We start from the raw sequence: 8,855 nt of genomic DNA on the forward strand, positions 1-8,855 counted from the left end.
GTCAGAGGGGTCCGCCCACCCTCAGCCCCTGGGCACCCTCCTGAGACCGCCTCTGGGCACAAGGCACCAGCCACTCTGGGTGGGCTGGGCTGAGATCTGTCTCTGCTGCCCTGCTGCTCCCGAGCTGACAGCTGACATGAGTCATGGGGGGGGGGGGGGGGAGGGAGGGGGCGGGGCGGGGGAGTGCTGGGAGCCTCCAGTCTACCCAGCACCATTGCCAAGGGCCCTTACATCTGTTGGAGCTCTTTCCGAAGATGAAGATGGTGTGTTTTCTTGGGGTTCATCTTACAGAAGAGAGGAGTATAAAGTGAGGTTTCTCAGGGCCTCAGTTTGCTCCAGCCTGCCCTTGGGTGGGGACACAGTTAGCCTAGCTAAGCCTGGCCAGGCTGTGGGAAAGGAACGGGCTGTTGTCTGGGGGAGATGTGGCAGGGCTGAGGGTCCCATGGGCAGCTTCCAAGTGGATCTTCCTTCACACCTGGGCCTCCTTCCCTTCCCTTATCCAGAGGACACCCTCCCTCTTCCGCTGAGGCAAGAACCTGGGGGGTCTCACCTCAACTCCTCCCTATGCCCCGCCTCCCGTGAGCACCTAAATCTGGTCAATCCAATCAGACCCATGGCCCCAATCTTATAATGTCTTCTTGCGAAAATAAAATTCACAGCCGATATAACTTACCTTCATAAGTTAAAAAATCGATACCGTGTTCTAACTTCGAAACCAGGGAGAAATAAAAGGAAAGTAATGAATAACTTCATAATGTGTATTCGATTATGAAAAATGCTTGGGTATGATCTCCAGAGGACTCAGACGCTGCTGGTGATGCAGGAGCTTCGCAGCTAGAGCTGCTGCAGACACAGACAGGGATTGGCACAGCCTCCCAGGCTCAGATGCCCGCGGAGGCCACTGCATCTTGGGGACGTGATTTTACAAACCGGGGAGCAACGCTTGGTAAATTTCCAAATGAAACAAGATTCCCTCTCTGCTAGGTTTTCATGCGTGTTGCATCCCTAAGAACTTCTGTGTTGCAAAGTGGAAGTAGCTTCCAGACTCCGATCAATACTAACAGAGTTTTCACCTACAGCAGGATTCCTCAGCCACGACGCTAGGGACAGGCTGCTGCACCGTAAGATGTTGGGCAGCGTCCCTGGCCTCCACCTGCTACATGCTGGTAGCACCTCCACCCAGGTTGTGACCATCAGAAACGTCCCCACACGTTGCCAAAGTTCCCCCAAGTGGCAAAATCGCCCCCCGTTAGGAACCCCTGACCCATCTGAGTGTCCAGTGGAATATTTGCACGCTGTGTGGGATGCGGGTCATCTTGCCACGGGGCAGAACACTGCTCACATCCCAGGTCCCCACCGCCGATGCCTACAGCACCCCATTACCGCAGCACCCAGCGATTTCCCCTCCGTTTCTGAAATGCCTATGGGAGCAGCAAGTCACTGCTGAGAGCTTCTCACCTACCTGGTTCTCGAATCCAAGGCGGGGCGGGCAGCCATGCCCAGAAGCCCCTTCCTGGCACACTCTTAATACCTACTGTTCTGAATTCTCCCTGGGGCCCTGTCACCGCCCCCTCGCTGGCCCCTGCAGGGCCATCTGGCCCATCCCCACCACAGCCCCCATTGTCTCCAGGCTCCAGCCTCGCTCACCTCACCCCTGCTGCTGCTCCCTAATTCCAGCCTCCCCCTTCTCGTCTTTTCCTCACTCTTTTGCTCTGGGTTACCCTGGAGCTCCATTCAGGTCTGGAGGAGCTTTCTCTTCCAGAAGGAGGTGTCCTTCTTGGGGAGCCCTTCCTGAGCTGTCCCCTCCCCCGCATGGGCTGGGCTAGCATTTCCTTCCAGGTTTCCCAGTGCCCATGGGAGTATCCGGCCAGGCCACGTTTCTCCTCCGTCCCCCGCCCCCTCTCCACCACCTTCATCAGAGTCTGGCTCCAAGAAGGTGGCACGACTGAATCTGTGGTTCAGTTCAATTCTATTTTCATTCACGGAGGACTCCTGTACCCCCCACCACCACCACCACCACAAATCTGAAGGGGGTCATGCTAAGGGGTAACCTCTCCTGGGCTACACCATTGAAGCGGAGCAGCTTGGGAGCGACCTGGAATCTTGTCCCCCTGCCCAGAGCTTCTGCCCCTTCTCCTGTAGAAGTGGGGGGAGGGGCAGTAGGTGGACATTGGAATTTCTCCGGCCAAAAGTGCCAGGGAAAGACCTGCTCCAATCCAAGTGGAGCTGGGGCTGAGGGAAAGCACTAGGGAGGCAGAGGGGCACCCTGATTCCTACCAGGGAGGAGCCTTTAAGAGGCTGGCCTCCAGTCCAGCCTCTGGCACCTACCCTTTGTGGAGCCTGAACTCCCAGCTCCGGAGGTATTCTTGGGGCACAGAGCGTGGGCATGGGCAGCGGTCACAGGGACCTGGACTGGACTTTGCCTCATTTGTCCCTCCCCCCCACAACTCTGCATGCCCCTGACCCAGGTTCACACCACTCCTCAGCCCTGGGTGGCGACTCCATCCTGTCCTGTGGGTGTCCTGGCTGTTGGCACGCTTCCTCAGTGCCGTGCAGGGACTGGAGGCCAGGTTGGGGCGGGGGGGCGGATCAGGGAGGGGTGCACAGGTGGACAAGGCGTCGTCCAAGCTGTCAGGGTTGCGTGCACAGTGGTGAGGGACGTCTGGGTCCTGAGAGGAGGGAGGGAGAGACCCTGATCCCCAGAAGACTGGGAAGTGAGCTCCTTTCTCTGTTAGCGTTTGCCAGGTCTCAGTGCCCCCAGCTGCGAAATGGGGAAAGTGACCCTTGTCCTCCTGTCCTGGTTGCTATTGGAGAAGGCGGAGGGCATACCTGAAGTTGGTCTTTTCAGGCCCAGTGGGCTCTGGAGTCCCAGGCCCCAGGCAATGCCCTGTGCTCTGGGTCATGAGTGCCCCATGCCTCAGTTGGTTGGGCCGCCTACCAGGCCTTTCCCCCAGTTCCTCAGGCTCCTCTTGGTGACGCAGGCAGCTTGGCCCTGGCTCAGCTGAGGTTGCTTTTGGCTGATGTGGATGTACCCATTCCTGGGCCTGGCCTGGCTCCCACACCCCTTTCCCCTGCCCACTGTCCTCAAGAGTCTCCCCCCCGCCCCCGCCTCATTCATGTGGGCCTTGCCTGTGAGCTGGCTCTTCCTAGGCTTCTAGCTAGGGTGCCAACCTCCTGGGTGCCAACCTCCTGGGTCCTTGCTGGTCCTCGACCTTGGTCTTGTGCTTCTGGTCCAGGTTTGTGAGGCCCAGTGGGAGGAGATGGGCAGAGAATCCAAGGTGTCATTGAGCCCTGCCCTCCACGCCTCCCTCCCCAGGGTGGACCAGCTGGTCATGACGCACCTGGGGATGGGGTGGGGCTGGCTGGCAGGAGCTGGTCTTGGCGGGCACTGGAGAAGGCCCTCTGCCCAGAGGGTCTCAAGGACACCCCCTTGGGCCCCTCGTAGCATTGTCACCATGTGTGGGAGGGATGAGCCTTGAGAGAGGGTGTGAGAGTGACTGTGTGGGCGGGAGCCCCAGAGAGCCCGCTGGGGGGACGGGTCCGTGAGAATGTGAGTAGGTGGAGACCAAGGCCAGCAGTGCCCTTGCTATTTGGGACAGGTCCAGGGCAGGAGTTTTGGGATTGGGGACACAGTGCATCAGGAATACTGGCCACTAGGTGTCACCAGGAGCCCATGGGACAGAAGAAGCCTCCTGGTGAGTGGCCTGCGCCCCTTGTCTTCCCAGGTGTGCCCACTCCCACCGGCAGGGGCACTCCCTGGTCTGTCTGAGCATCCACCAGCAGCACTGAGCCGGTGGGGAGGCGGTGCCCCATCCAAAAGGAGACATTTTGCACGGAGGCGGCCCGTCCTACCTCCCGCCCACACAGACCCTGGCTGAGGACACAGCTGAGCGGGTGGGAAACAGCTCCTTGCCACCCAGCCCACTCCCCCCACCCCCCACCCCCCCCCCCCCCCCCCCCGGCCCTGCTGCTTTCTGCCGGCACCTCCAGGGGAGCCCTTTGACCTGCACCCTGGCCTGCCTGCTTGCCTGGGGAAGGAGGAGGGTAGAGTCCCACTGGCACCTGCCCACCTCTGTCCCCACCCAGGCCCAGCTTGGCAACTGGATTCCCAAGGCCCCATTCAGCCTCCTTCAGACCCAGCCCCCACCCCCTTCCATGCACTCACCGATGCCCTTGCCCATGCATTCATGCAACGTTCAACAAGGACCTACTGTGTGCCCGGCACTGGGGATCCAGCCACAAACAGGACAACTGGACTCCACCCTATGGAGCTTGCGAGCTGTAGAATATTAAAGTCGCCAAATAAATTAACCAGAGAATGTGTGATGGAGATGCTGTCACGTAGGAAATAAACCATGAAGTAACTGGGAGGGCTACTTTGGGGGGGGTTATGAACAGGTAAAGAGGAGAATCAGTCATGTGAACATTCAGGACAGGCAGCTGGAACAGCATGTGCAAAGACCCTGAGGCAGGAAAAAGCCAAACCTGTTATCAGTGAAACACTGAGGCCTTGTGTAGGGAGGGTGCAAGGATAGAGATTGGAGGGTGGGAGGAAACAGACCAGAAAGAGCTTCAGACCACATTGCCTTCTTCTCCCCAAGGACACTCAATGGGGAGAGGTCTCAGGGGCTATCCCTTCTGCAAGGTGGTGGAGCCTTCCTGCTGGAATGTGGCTGATGGGCCTGTTCTATTCAGAGCTCATGATGGCCACTGAAGAATAGGAGGGCCCTCATGCGGGACCTGAGAGGACCTGGCCCTCATATCTCCGTGGTCTGGGAAGCAGGTAAAACCCCAAGAGGGCCTTTCCCCATTGGTCGAGGGCTCCCCAGAGCAGGGCAGGGCAGGGCTGGTCTGTCTCAGTTCCCAGGCTCCTGGACACTCTTCTTGGCTGAGAACAAAAGGAGGGGGTAGGTCAGTCAGAGGGAAGGGTGCAGAGTTCCTGTCCCGAGTCTCTCCACTGCTCAACACCCCGTAACGTCTCTGCACCCTTCGGAATAAATCCAAAGACCTTCCCATGGCAATAGCCTTATATGCGGTCCCCTAATCCGGTTTACCTCATAAACTGTTCTTGTCCCCTGCTTGGCTCCAGACCCACTGCTCCTTAAGCAGGCACACTCCTGCCTCAGGGCCCCTGTCCTTATTGTTCTCTCCGCTTGAAATGCTGTTCCCAAATATCCTTAGGGCTCATTTCCTCACCTCCCTCAGATGTGCTCACATATCACCTTCTCGGGAAGTTTTCTCTGTTCATGCCTTTGCAGAGCATATCCCCAACCCCCTCTGTACTTTCTCCCCACAATGTCTTGCTTCTCTCCCTGACCACCATCGGAAAGTCTGTATGTTTAACTTCTTTCCTTTTATTGCCGCCTCCCCCACTACCTGCACTAAACCGTAAGCTCGGTGATCTGTTTTTTTCACTGGATCCAGCCCACCCAGCACAGTGGCAGCACACGGCAATAAATACTTATTGAGGGAGTGAATGAAGGAAGGAATGAATGGATGAGATGAAGTGGGACAAGCCTACCCCCATCCCTCCTGGCCGCCACCGGACATCCTTGGGTCTTAGCCCCCATCCACCTCCAGCAGAGCCCCGAGGTCCCCAGGCTTTGTCATGCTGGCATGTCCTGCCATCAGCCCTGGAGGGAATTTTAGGGAGGTGGCCCCCATGAGGGGCTTCCAAGGACCAATCTAAGCTGGAAGCGGTGGGCCAGACTGGGGGCCACAGTGGCAGAGCCACTGACCACGGCACATCTGTTTCTGCTTTATGCTCCTGTGAACCGCAAACCCCATTCAAGGGCTTCAGGCCCCCCTGCCTGGTGTGGACTGTGGGCGTCGTGATGTGCCCGACAGGTTGCAGGGAGCCACCGGGGGCACGTGGGAGGAGGCGGGAAACCTCACGGCGGGGAGGGACAGGCCACAGCTGTCCTGCGTGCTCTGGGGGTGGAGTCGGTGGACTCTCAGGGGGAGAAGCGCTGGTATCAGGGTCTCTCCAGGGCAAGGCCCCTGGGAGCTCCTCATACTCATGCCCTCTTACTGGAGGCTGTGAGTAAAAGGGCCCCACCAAAGGGCCAGGCCTCAGGGCACCCCAAGGCTGCTCAGCTCTGAGGTGGATGCCGTCCCTGTGTAGAGCCTCTTTTGGTTTCCAAGAGGTATTGAAACCAGAACCAGCCCCCCCCCCCAAAGTAATATTGAACACCTAGCAGGAGATGATGGGTTGAAACTCAATGAATTGTTCTAAAAGAAGGTCTGACTCCAGTACCCTCATAAACAGACTCCTAGAGCTGAAGGGTCAACATCTGGCCTAGGGATTTAAATATCTTTTTGGAGAAATGTCTTCACAAACCCAAGACTGAAAAACAATGCTCTTTTGGGGAGGAAGATGAGGCAGCACCAACTTTTGGGAACCCTTGGAGGGACCTATGGGAACCCCAGGGGTTCCCTGGAACGTGGTTTGAAAATCAGATACACCCACCTACTGCTCACTGCGGTGAAGGGGGCCCTTCCTCCCGACAATGGCTTGTAAAGCCAGTCTGCCGTGCCTGATGTTCCCAGTAGGGGTCACTGCTCGGAGGTGGTCCCAGGCGGGCCTGGTGGCAGCGAGGACAGCTCCAGACCCCAGTGGGCCACGGGCCTCAGCCTCGGTGCCAGTGACCTCTAGCCTAGGTATGCTCTGAGCCAGGGGCCACCGCATGCCTTCCCAGCGGACAGAGCTGCCCTCTGGCCCTGCAGCCAGCTTGGCCAGGGCTGATCAGGAGCCCTCAGCTGTAGGACAGCCGCCAGGGCCGGGGCCATCGGGACTGGTAAGGGTTTCTGGCTAAGGCCGGACGAAGCCATTCCAAGGGACAGCTGGAGTGTCTCTCCAGTCAGCACCTGGAAGGGGGCCAGGCCAGCCTCGGGCTTGGGCCAGACACATATGAGTACACTCACACACACACAGAATGTGCCCACGTGTGCCCACAGTCGCACGGTTCACACATGGATGCCAGTGCACGTTCACACACGTACCTGGTGCACGTAAACGCACCCACCCATAACATGGATACACACGAGCGTGGACTAACAAGCACGTGGATGTACGCACGTGCGGATACACATGCACGTGGACACAGGTGTGCCCGCCTCACTCCCCCCCCCCCCCACCCCGGGGCACGGATGGAGGAAACCCATTTGGGTCCAGTGTGTTCGGGGCGAGTTCAGCTGGGGGAGGTGGCCTTTCTCCCTCCAAGTCACGGCAGCGCCTCCTCTCCAGGCCAGCCTTGTCCCAGCCTGGACCCGTGGGTGGATGTGTGTGGGAGGAGTAAGGGGCAGCTGGGGTGTCTGGCGGCCTCTGGGACATCTCTCTGGGGTGGGAGGGAGCAGGAATTGCGCCTGTATCCTGGGGAAGTGAGCTGGGCATAGGGCCTGAGGCGAGAGTTGGGGGGGGGGGGGCGGTGCCTGACTCTGGAGGAGCTGTGCTCGCTGTCATTTTGGAGCATTCCAAACCCAGTCCCTAGGGCAGGTAAGATGTGGGAGGCTTTGCGGTTCACTGGGCTACAACCCCCTCCTTCGGGAAGTCAGCCCAGCCCTCAGCCCGCCGTCCTCTCCAAGGGGAGGTTGGGCTTATTGACTGTCATCTCAAATCTGAGAGGGCTTTGGGGGCTGGAGCACATGACCTCCTAGTCCTTGCTCTTCCCGGCCACACAGGCCCAGGCATGCTGGGCCATCAGCCCAAGGGCCATAACTGAAATCACCTGTGGCATGACAATTGGTTCCCCGCCTGTCGAGGGACCTAGAGCCATGAGCTGGCGCTCCGTAGCCCCCCAGCCCCTCATCCCAAGGAGCCCCCTCTGGGGTGGGCTCTCTTGAGTCCAGCTCGCTGACCAGCAGCCCATGCCCACAGCCCTGGGCAGGGGACACAATTCTGTCACCTCCCCCACCAGATCAATACCTCCGAGCCTGCTGTCAGCAAATCTTTGACCTCTGACCCGGCCACACAGTGTGACCCCTGAACCTACCGGTCTTTCCACCAATCCTTGCTCTGGTCTCTGGGGTGGCTGAGGAGAGGTGACTCCCGGCTACGGCCCCGGCTGTGAGGGGAAGGGAGTGTGTGGCTGTCAGCCTCCAAGGTCCAGCCTCTTCTCTTCACTCCACACTCAGGGCCCAAGTCAGCGGCCGCCCCTGGGGCCCTCCCTGGTAGGACCTCCCTGGCTGGCTAATAGGCTGGGCCTCGGAGCTGAATATGCCAGACAGCCAAGGGCTGTGAATGAAGGATTTGGAGTCCCTTCTGGGTACCTTCTGGGGCTCAGGGCTCCTGGGAGGTCAGGGGAGGGACTCCGGGCATCCTCTCTCCTATCTGAGGCCAGTAAAGGTGTCCCTCCCTACCGCCTCCCCCAAATTGCAATGCATCAGGCCAGGGGCCTGAGCCTCGGAACCCCCATCCTTATAGCATGGGTCTGGCTGAGAAGAACCCCCAGGATAGGGAGAGTGCAGCTGGGGATAGCATGTAGTCCCCATAACCCCCACAGCCGGGGCACCAGCCACAAGCCTCTGGGGGATTGGAGGGCCCCTGTCCTCCTATACAGGGGTCCCCCTTCCTGCAGCCAATCTCCCGGACCAATCTGGGTCCCAGCAGCCCTGACCCGAGAATGAGGAAGAGGCTGATCAGAGGCCCCCAAAGTGCTCCCTAGCCCCATCCCCTTCAGCTGGGCCAGGAGGGTCACTGCTCTGCCCTCCCTGTCCTGCCCGTCCAGCCTGCTCCAGCCCGTTGCCCCATTGAAATCCCCTGAACGACCCTGCAAAGCAATTTGGGGAATCCTGGGCTCCTACATGGACACCAGTACCTGAGACTCTGGCCTCAGGAGGTCTGGCCAGGACAACAG

At 59.2% G+C, this 8,855-nt stretch overlaps 1 long non-coding RNA gene across 1 annotated transcript; it reads right to left on the reverse strand.

The window, feature by feature from the left end:
• Positions 1–4,325: 4,325 nt before the first annotated feature.
• Positions 4,326–8,351, reverse strand: LOC147573513 (uncharacterized). Its single transcript, XR_015244837.1, has 2 exons — positions 7,992–8,351; positions 4,326–4,888 (listed from the first exon to the last, which is right to left on the reverse strand). It is a non-coding gene; the product is annotated as an uncharacterized LOC147573513 (long non-coding RNA).
• Between the last annotated feature and the right edge of the window lie 504 nt (positions 8,352–8,855).

Source organism: Puma concolor, chromosome E2 (genome assembly GCF_028749965.1).
Source record: "Puma concolor isolate L17-30 chromosome E2, mPumCon1.1.hap2, whole genome shotgun sequence".
Taxonomy (NCBI): Eukaryota; Metazoa; Chordata; class Mammalia; order Carnivora; family Felidae; genus Puma; species Puma concolor.